This window comes from Triticum dicoccoides, chromosome 6A (assembly GCF_002162155.2).
Source record: "Triticum dicoccoides isolate Atlit2015 ecotype Zavitan chromosome 6A, WEW_v2.0, whole genome shotgun sequence".
Taxonomy (NCBI): Eukaryota; Viridiplantae; Streptophyta; class Magnoliopsida; order Poales; family Poaceae; genus Triticum; species Triticum dicoccoides.
The window spans coordinates 212,466,992-212,478,566 of record NC_041390.1 but is presented as its reverse complement, the minus strand read 5'-3'; positions in this window follow the sequence as shown (position 1 = coordinate 212,478,566).

Sequence of the window (11,575 nt, the reverse complement as noted above, 5' to 3'; positions counted from 1 at the left end):
AATCGGGACTTCAAAGACGTTTTGAACGTCATGGACCATATGAGATGTTCCAGGAGTTGAAGTTAATATTTCAAGCAAATACCCGAGTTGAGAGATATGAAGTCTCCAACAAGTTCTATAGCTAAAAGATGGAGGAGAATAGCTCAAGCAGTGAGCATGTGCTCAGATTGTCTGGGTACTACAATCGCTTGAATCAAGTGGGAGTCAGTCTTCCAGATAAAATAGTGATTGACAAAATTCTCTAGTCACCATCACCAAGTTAGTAGAACTTCGTGATGAACTATAATATGCAAGGGATAACGGAAACGATTCCCAAGCTCTTCGTGATGCTGAAATCGATAAAGGTAGAAATCAAGAAAAGCATCAAGTGTTGATGGTAAACAAAACCACTAGTTTCAAGTAAAGGGACAAAGGGAAGAAAGGGGAACTTCAAGAAGAACGGCAAGCAAGTTGCTGCTCAAGTGAAAAAAAAACAAGTCTGGACCTAAGCCTGAAAATGAGTGCTTCTACTGCAAAGGCACTGGTCATTGGAAGCGGAACTACCCCAAGTAATTGGCGGATAAGAAGGATGGCAAAGTGAACATAGGTATATTTGATATACATGTTATTGATGTGTACTTTACTAATGTTTATAGCAACCCCTCAGTATTTGATACTAGTTCAGTTGCTAAGAATAGTAACTCGAAACGGGAGTTGCAAAATGAACAGAGACTAGTTAAGGGTGAAGTGACGATGTGTATTGGAAATGGTTCCAAGATTAATATGATCATCATCGCACACTCCCTATACTTTCGGGATTAGTGTTAAACCTAAAATAAATGTTATTTAGTGTTTGCGTTGAGCATAAATATGATTGGATCATGTTTATTGCAATACAGTTATTCATGTAAGTTAGAGAATAATTGTTGTTCTGTTTACATGAATAAAACCTTCTATGGTCATACACTCAATGAAAATGGTTTGTTCGATCTCGATCGTGGTGATACACATTTTCATAATATTGAAGCCAAAAGATGCAAAGTTAATAATGATAGTGCAACTTATTTGTGGCACTGCGTTTAGGTCATATTGGTGTAAAGCGCATGAAGAAAATCCATGCTGATGGGCTTTTGGAATCACTTGATTATGAATCAGTTGATGCTTGCGAACCATGCCTCATGGGCAAGATGACTAAGACTCTGTTCTCCTGAACAATGGAGCGAGCAACAGATTTGTTGGAAATCATACATACTGATGTATGTGGTCCGACGAATATTGAGGCTCGCGGCAGGTATCATTATTTTCTGATCTTCACAGATGATTTGAGCAAATATGAGTATATCTACTTGATGAAACACAAGTCTGAAACATTTGAAAAGTTCAAAGTATTGCAGAGTAAAGTGGAGAATCATCGTAACAAGAAAATAAAAGTTTCTATGATATGATCGCAGAAGTAAAATATTTGAGTTAACGAGTTTGGATTTCAGTTAAAACAATGTGAAATAGTTTCACTACTCACGCCACCTGGAACACCACAGTGTAATGGTGTGTCCGAACATCATAACTGTACTTTGTTAGATATAGTGCGATCTATGATGTCTCTTACCGATCTACCACTATCGTTTTGGGGTTATGCATTAGAGACAGCTACATTCACGTTAAATAGGGCACCATCTAAATCCATGGAGATGACACCGTATGAACTGTGGTTTGGCGAGAAACCTAAGCTGTCGTTTCTTAAAGTTTGGGACTGTGATGCTTATGTGAAAAAGTTTCAACATGATAAGCTCGAACCCAAATCGAAGAAGTAAATCTTCATAGGATACCCAAAAGAAACTGTTGGTACACCTTCTATCACAGATCCGAGGGCAAGATATTCATTGCTGAGAATGGATCCTTTCTAGAGAAGGAGTTTCTCTCGAAAGAAGTGAGTGGGAGGAAAGTTGAACTTGATAAGGTAATTGTACCTTCTCCCGAATTGGAAAATAGTTCATCACATAAATTAGTTCAAGTGATGCCTACACCAACAAGAGAGGAAGTTAATGATGATGATCATGAAACTTTAGATCAAGTTACTATAGAACTTCGTAGATCAACCAGAGTGAGATCCGCACCAGAGTGGTACGGTAATCCTATTCTGGAGGTCATGTTACTTGACCATGATGAACCTACGAACTATGAGGAAGCAATGATGAGCCCAAATTCCGTGAAATGGCTTGAGGCCATGAAATCTGAGATGAGATCCATGTATAAGAACAAAGTTTGGACTTTGATTGACTTGCCCAAAGATCGGCGAGCCATTGAGATTAAATGGATCTTCAAGAGGAAGACGGACACTGATAGTAGTGTTACTATCTACAAAGCTAGAAGTGTCGCAAAAGGTTTTCGACAAGTTCAAGGTGTTGACTACGATGAGAGTTTCTCACTTGTATCTATCCTTAAGTCTGTCCGAATCATGTTAGCAATTGCCATATTTTATGAAATCTGGCAAATGGATAAACAAAACTACATTCCTTAATGGATTTATTAAAGAAGAGTTGTATATGATGCAACAAGAAAGTTTTGTCAATCCTAAAGGTGCTAACAAAATATGCAAGCTCCAGTGATCCATCTACGGACTGGTGCAAGCATCTCGGAGTTGGAATATACACTTTGATAAGTTGATCAAAGCATATAGTTTTATACATACTTGCAGAGAAGCCTGTATTTACAAGAAAAGTGAGTGGGAGCACTACAGCATTTCTGATAAGTATATGTGAATGACATATTGTTGATCAGAGATAATGTAGAATTATTCTGCAAAGCATAAAGGAGTGTTTGAAAGGAGTTTTTCAAATAAAGACCTCAGTGAATCTGCTTACATATTGAGCATCAAGATCTATAGAGACAGATCAAGACGCTTGATAAGTTTTTCAATGAGTACATACCTTGACAAGATTTTGAAGTAGTTCAAAATGGAATAGTCAAAGAAAGAGTTCTTGCTGGTTCTACAAGGTGTGAAACTGAGTAAGACTAAAAGCCCGACCACGGTAGAAAATAGAAAGAGAATGAAAGTCATTCCCTATGCCTTGGCCATAGGTTCTATAAAATATGCCATGCTGTGTACCAGATCTATAGTATACCCTACACTATTTTTGACAAGGGAGTACAATAGTGATCTAGGAGTAGATCACTAGACAGCGGTCAAAATTATCCTTAGTGGAATAAGGATATGTTTCTCGATTATGGAGGTGACAAAAAGGTTCGTCGTAAAGGGTTACGTCGATGCAAATTTTGACACAGATCCAGATGACTCTAAATCTCAATCTGGATACATATTGAAAGTGGGAGCAATTAGCTAGAGTAGCTCTGTGCAGAGCATTTGTTGACATAGAAATTTGCAAAATACTTACGGATCTGAATGTGGCAGACCTGTTGACTAAACTTCTCTCACAAGCAAAACATGATCACACCTTAGTACTCTTTGGGTGTTAATCACATAACAATGTGAACTAGATTATTGACTCTAGTAAACCCTTTGGGTGTTGGTCACATGTCGATGTGAACTATGGGTGTTAATCACATGGTGATGTGAACTATTGGTATTAAATCACATGGCGATGTGAATTAGATTATTGACTCTATTGCAAGTGGGAGACTGAAGGAAATATGCCATAGAGGCAATAATAAAGTTATTATTTATTTCCTTATATCATGATAAATGTTTATTATTCATGCTAGAATTGTATTAACCGGAAACATAATACATCTGTGAATACATAGACAAACAAAGTGTCACTAGTATGCCTCTACTTGACTAGCTCGTTGATCAAAGATGGTTATCTTTCCTAACCATAGACATGAGTTGTCATTTGATTAACGGGATCACATCATTAGGAGAATGATGTGATTGACTTGACCCATTCCGTTAGCTTAGCACTTGATCGTTTAGTTTGTTGCTATTGCTTTCTTCATGACTTATACATGTTCCTATGACTATGAGATTATGCAACTCCCGTTTATCGGAGGAACACTTTGTGTGCCACCAAATGTCATAGCGTAACTGGGTGATTATAAAGGTGCTCTACAGGTGTCTCCGAAGGTACTTGTTGGGTTGGCGTATTTCGAGATTAGGATTTGTCACTCCGATTGTCGGAGAGGTATCTCTGGGCCCACTCGGTAATGCACATCACTATAAGCCTTGCAAGCATTGAAGCTAATGAGTTAATTGCGGGATGATGTATTACAGAACGAGTAAAGAGGCTTGCCGGTAAAGAGATTGAACTAGGTATTGAGATACCGACGATCGAATCTCAGGCAAGTAACATACCGATGACAAAGGGAACAACGTATGCTGTTATGCGGTTTGACCGATAAAGATCTTCGTAGAATATGTGGGAGCCAATATGAGCATCCAGGTTCCACTATTGGTTACTGACCGGAGACGTGTCTCGATCATGTCTACATAGTTCTTGAACCCGTAGGGTCCGCACGCTTAAAGTTCGATGACGATTATATTATGAGTTTATGTGTATTGATGTACCGAAGGTAGTTCGGAGTCCCGGATGAGATCGGGGACATGACGAGGAGTCTCGAAATGGTCGAGACATAAAGATCGATATATTGGACGACTATATTTGGATATCGGAAAGGTTCCGAGTGATTCGGGTATTTTTCGGAGTACTAGAGAGTTACGGGAATTCGCCGGGGAGTATATGGGCCTTTTTGGGCTTTAGGGGAAAGACAAAGGAGAGGTTGGGCGCCCCCCCCCCCCCAAGGCCTAGTCCGAATTGGACTAGGGGGAGCGGCTGCGCCCCCTCCTTCCTTCTCTTCTCTCTTCCCTTGCCTTGACTCATACTCCTACTACTTGGAAGGGGGGGAATCCTACTCCCGGTGGGAGTAGGACTCCTCCAGGGCGCGCCATAGGGGCCGGCCCTCTCCCCCCTCCACTCCTTTATATACGTGGCCAGGGGGCACCCCATAGACACAACAATTGATCTCTTGATCTCTTAGCCGTGTGCGGTGCCCCACTCCACCATAATCCACCTCGATCATATCGTAGCGGTTCTTAGGCGAAGCCCTGCGTCGGTAGAACATCATCATCGTCACCACGCTGTCGTGCTGATGAAACTCTCCCTCAACACTCGGCTGGATCGGAGTTCGAGGGACGTCATCGAGTTGAACGTGTACAGAACTCGGAGGTGTCGTGCGTTCGGTACTTGATCGATCGAATCGTGAAGACGTACGACTACATCAACCGCGTTGTGCTAATGCTTCCGCTTTCGGTCTACGAGGGTACGTGGACAACACACTCCCCTCTCGTTGCTATGAATCACCATGATCTTGCGTGTGCGTAGGAATTTTTTTTGAAATTACTACGTTCCCCGACAGTCACCCCCCTAGCCCAATCCGAATTGGGTGGGGGTCGCCCCCCTTCCTTCCTTCTCTCTCCCCCTTCCTTCTCTCCTACTCCTACTAGGGAAAGGGGGGAATCCTACTCCCGGTGGGAGTAGGACTCCCCCTAGGGAGCGCCATAGAGAGGGCCCGCCCTCCCCTCCTCCACTCCTTTATATACGGGGGAGGGGGCACCCCATAGACACACAAGTTGATCTCTTAGCCGTGTGTGGTGCCCCCCTCCACAGATTTCCACCTCGGTCATATCGTTGTAGTGCTTAGGCGAAGCCCTGCGTCGGTAACTTCATCATCACCGTCATCACATCGTCGTGCTGACGAAGCTCTTCCCCGACACTCAGCTGGATCTAGAGTTCGTGGGACGTCACCGAGCTGAACGTGTGCAGATCGCGGAGGTGCCGTACCTTTGGTGCTAGGATCGGTTGGATCGTGAAGACGTATGACTACATCAACCGCATTGTCATAACACTTCCGCTTACGGTATACGAGGGTACGTGGACAACACTCTCCCCTCTCGTTGCTATCCATCACCTAGATGGATCTTGCGTGTGGGTAGGAATTTTTTTGAAATTACTATGCTCCCCCACAGTGGCATCCTAGCCAGGTCTATGTGTAGATGTTATATGCACGAGTAGAACACAAAGGAGTTGTGGGTGTGGGTATATACATATTACTTGCCGTCTCTAGTTGATTCTTGATTCAGCGGTATTGTTGGATGAGGCGGCTTAGACCGACATTACGCGTACGCTTACGCAAGACTGGTTCTACCGACGTGCTTCGCACACAGGTGGCTAGTGGGTGTCGGTTTCTCCAACTTTAGTTGAATCGGATTCAATGAACATGGTTCTTTCTGAAGATCAAAAAGCAATCACTATACCACGTTGTGGTTTTTGATACGTAGGTAAGAACAGTTCTTGCTCAGCCCGTAGCAGCCACGTAAAACTTGCAACAACAAAGTAGAGGACGTCTAACTTGTTTTTGCAGGGCATGTTGTGATGTGATATGGTCAAACATGATGCTAAATTTTATTGTATGAGATGATCATGTTTTGTAACAGAGTTATCGGCAACTGGCAGGAGCCATATGGTTGTCGCTTTATTGTATGAAATGCAATCGCCATGTAATTGCTTTACTTTATCACTAAGCAGTAGCAATAGTCATATAAGCAATAGTTGGCGAGACAACAACGATGCTTCGTTGGAGATCAAGGTGTCAAGCCGGTGACGATGGTGATCATGAGGGTGCTTTGGAGATAGAGATCAAAGGCACAAGACGATGATGGCCATATCATATCACTTATATTGATTGCATGTGATGTTTATCCTTTATGCATCTTATTTTGCTTAGTTCGGCGGTAGCATTATAAGATGACCTCTCACTAAATTTCAAGGTATAAGTGTTCTCCCTGTGTATGCATCGTTGCTACAGTTCATCATGCCAAGACACCATGTGATAATCGGGTGTGATAAGCTCTACGTTCACATACAATGGGTGCAAGCCAGTTTTGCACATGCGGAATACTCGGGTTAAACTTGACGAGTGTAGCATATGTAGATATGGCCTCGGAACACTGAGACTGAAAGGTCGAGCGTGAATCATATAGTAGATATGATCAACATAGTGATGTTCACCATTGAAAACTACTCCATCTCACGTGATGATCGGACATGGTTTAGTTGATTTGGATCACGTGATCACTTAGATGATTAAGAGGGATGTCTATCTAAGTGGGAGTTCTTTAGTAATTTGATTAATTGAACTTTAATTCATCATGAACTTAGTACCTGATAGTGTTTTGCATGTCTATGTTGTTGTAGATAGATGGCTCGTGCTGTGTTTCCGTTGAATTTTAATGCGTTCCTAGAGAAAGCTAAGTTGAAAGATGATGGTAGCAATTATACGGACTGGGTCCGTAACTTGAGGATTATCCTCATTGCTGCACAGAAGAGTTACGTCCTGGAAGCACCGCTAGGTGACAAACCTGCTGCAGGAGCAACACCAGATGTTATGAACGTCTGGTAGAGCAAAGCTGATGACTACTTGATAGTTCAGTGTGCCATGCTTTACGGCTTAGAACCGGGACTTCAACGAAGTTTTGAACGTCATGGAGCATATGAGATGTTCCAGGAGTTGAAGTTAATATTTCAAGCAAATGCCCGGATTGAGATATATGAAGTCTCCAATAAGTTCTATAGCTGCAAAATGGAGGAGAATAGTTCTGTCAGTGAAATATACTCAGAATGTCTAGGTACCACAACCACTTGACTCAGGTGGGAGTTAATCTTCCTGATGATAGTGTCATTCACAGAGTTCTTCAATCACTGTCACCAAGCTACAAGAGCTTCGTGATGAACTATAATATGCAAGGGATGGATAAGACAATTCCCGAGCTCTTCGCAATGCTAAAGGCTGCGGAGGTAGAAATCAAGAAGGAGCATCAAGTGTTGATGGTCAAGAAGACCACCAGTTTCAAGAAAAAGGGTAAAGGGAAGAAGGGGAACTTCAAGAGGAATGGCAAGAAAGTTGTTGCTCAAGTGAAGAAGCCCAAGTCTGGACCTAAGCCTGAGACTGAGTGCTTCTACTGCAAAGGGACTAGTCACTGGAAGCGGAACTGCCCCAAGTATTTGGCAAAGAAGAAGGATGGCAAAGTGAAAGGTATATTTGATATACATGTTATTGATGTGTACCTTACTAATGCTCGCAGTAGCGCCTGGGTATTTGATACTGGTTCTGTTGCTAATATTTGCAACTCGAAACAGGGGCTGCAGTTTAAGCGAAGATTGGCTAAGGACGAGGTGACGATGCGCGTGGGAAATGGTTCCAAAGTCGATGCGATCGCCGTTGGGATGCTACCTCTACATATACCTTCGGGATTAGTTTTAGACCTAAATAATTGTTATTTGGTGCCACCGTTGAGCATGAACATTATATCTGGATATTGTTTGATGTGAGACGGTTATTCATTTAAATCAGAGAATAATGGTTGTTCTATTTATATGAGTAATATCTTTTATGGTCATGCACCCTTGATGAGTGGTCTATTTTTACTAAATCTTGATAGTAGTGATACACATGTTCATAGCATTGAAGCCAAAAGATATAAGTTTAATAATGATAGTGCAACTTATTTGTGGCACTGCCTTTTAGGTCATATTGGTGTAAAGCGCATGAAGAAACTCCATGCTGATGGACCTTTGGAATCACTTGATTATGAATCACTTGATGCTTGCGAACCATGCCTCATAGGCAAGATGACTAAGACTCCATTCTCCGGAACAATGGAGCGAGCAACAAACTTGTTAGAAATAATACATACTAATGTATGCAGTCCGATGAGTGTTGATGCTCGCGGCGGGTATCATTATTTTCTTACCTTCACAGATGATTTGAGCAGATATGCGTATATCTACTTGATGAAACATAAGTCTGAAACATTTGAAAAGTTCAAAGAATTTCAGAGTGAAGTGGAAAATCATCGTAACAAGAAAATTAAGTTTCTACGATCTAATCGTGGAGGAGAATATTTGAGTTACGAGTTTGGTCTTCATTTGAAACAATGCGGAATAGTTTCGCAACTCACGCCACCTGGAACACCACAGCGTAATGGTGTGTCCGAACGTCGTAACCACACTTCATTAGATATGGTGCGATCAATGATGTCTCTTACTGATTTACCGCTGCCGTTTCAGGGTTATGCTGTAGAGACAACTGCATTCACATTAAATAGGGCACCATCAAAATCTGTTGAGACGACACCTTATGAACTGTGGTTTGGCAAGAAACCCAAGTTGTCGTTTCTTAAAGTTTTGGGATGCGATGCTTATGTGAAAAAGCTTCAATCGGATAAGCTCGAACCCAAATTGGAGAAATGTGTCTTCATAGGATACCCAAAAGAGACTGTTGGGTACACCTTCTATCATAGATCCGAAGGCAAGATATTCATTCCTAAGAATGGATCCTTTCTAGAGAAGGAGTTTCTCTCGAAAGAAGTGAGTGGGACGAAAGTGGAACTTGACGAGGTAATTGTACCTACTCCCTTATTGGAAAGTAGTTCATCACAGAAATCAGTTCTAGTGATTCCTACACTAGTAAGTGAGGAAGCTAATGATGATGATCATGAAACTTCTGATCAAGTTACTACCGAACCTTGTAGGTCAACCAGAGTAAGATCCTCACTAGAGTGGTACAGTAATCCTGTTCTAGAGGTCATGTTACTTGACCATGACGAACCTACAAACTATGAGGAAGCGATGATGAGCCCAGATTCCGCAAAATGGCTTGAGGCCATGAAATCTGAGATGGGATCCATGTATGAGAACAAAGTGTGGACTTTGGTTGACTTGCTCGATGATCGGTAGGCCATAGAGAATAAATGGATCTTCAAGGAGAAGACTGATGCTGACGGTAATGTTACTGTCTACAAAGCTCGACTTGTTGCAAAAGGTTTTCGACTAGTTCAAGTAGTTGACTATGATGAGACCTTCTCACCCATAGCGATGCTTAAGTCCGTCCGAATCATGTTAGTAATTGCCGCATTTTATGATTATGAAATTTGGCAAATGGATTTCAAAACTGCATTCCTTCATGGATATCTTAAAGAAGAGTTGTATATGGTGCAACCAGAAGGTTTTGTCAATCCAAAAGGTCCTAACAAAGTGTGCAAGCTCCAGCAATCCATTTATGGACTGGTGCAAGCCTCTCAGAGTTGGAATATACGCTTTGATAGTGTGATCAAAGCATATGGTTTTATACAGACTTTTGGAGAAGCTTGTATTTACAAGAAAGTGAGTGGGAGCTCTATAGCATTTCTGATATTATATATAGATGACATATTGTTGATCGGAAATGGTACTGAATTTCTGAATAGCATAAAAGATACTTGAATAAGAATTTTTCAATGAAAGAGGTGAAGCTGCTTATATATGGGCATCAAGATCTATAGAGATAGATCAAGACGCTTAATTGGACTTTCACAAAGCACATACCTTGATGAAGTTTTGAAGAAGTTCAAAATGGATCAAGCAAAGAAAGGGTTCTTGCCTGTGTTACAAGGTGTGAAGTTGAGTCAGACTCAATGCCCGACCAGTGCAGAAGATGGAGAGAAAATGAAGGTCATTCCCTATGCTTCAGCCATAGGTTCTATCATGTATGCAATGCTGTGTACAAGACCTGATGTGTGCCTTGCTATCAGTTTAGCAGGGAGGTACCAAAGTAATCCAGGAGTGGATCACTAGATAGCGGTCAAGAACATCCTGAAATACCTAAAAAGGACTAAGGATATGTTTCTTGTTTATGGAGGTGACAAAGAGCTCGTCGTAAACGGTTACGTCGATTCTAGCTTTGACACTGATCCAGATGACTCTAAGTCACAAACCGGATACGTATTTTTATTGAATGGTGGAGCTGTCAGTTGGTGTAGTTCCAAGTAGAGCGTCGTGGCGGGATCTACGTGTGAAGCAGAGTACATAGCTGCTTCGGAAGCAGCAAATGAAGGAGTTTGGATGAAGGAGTTCATATCTGATCTAGGTGTCATACCTAGTGCATCGGGTCTAATGAAAATCTTTTGTGACAATACTGGTGCAATTGCCTTGGCAAAGGAATCCAGATTTCACAAGAGAACCAAGCACATCAAGAGACGCTTCAATTCCATCCACAATCAAGACAAGGAGGGAGACATAGAGATTTGCAAGATACATACAGATCTGAATGTTGCAGACGCGTTGACTAAGCCTCTCTCATGAGCAAAACATGATCAGCACCAAGACTCCATGGGTGTTAGAATCATTACAATGTAATCTAGATTAGTAACTCTAGTGCAAGTGGGAGACTGAAGGAAATATGCCCTAAAGGCAATAATAAAGTTGTTATTTATATTTCCTTATATCATGATAAATGTTTATTATTCATGCTAGAATTGTATTAATCGGAAACTTAGTACATGTGTGAGTACATAGACAAACAGAGTGCCACTAGTATGCCTCTACGTGACTAGCTCGTTGATCAAAGATGGTTAAGTTTCCTAGCCATGGACAAAGAGTTGTCATTTGATAAACGAGGTCACATCATTAGAGAATGATGTGATTGACTTGACCCATCCATTAACTTAGCACGATGATCGTTTAGTTTACTGCTATTGCTTTCTCCATAACTTATACATGTTCCTATGACTATGGGATTATGCAACTCTCGAATACCAGAGGAACAC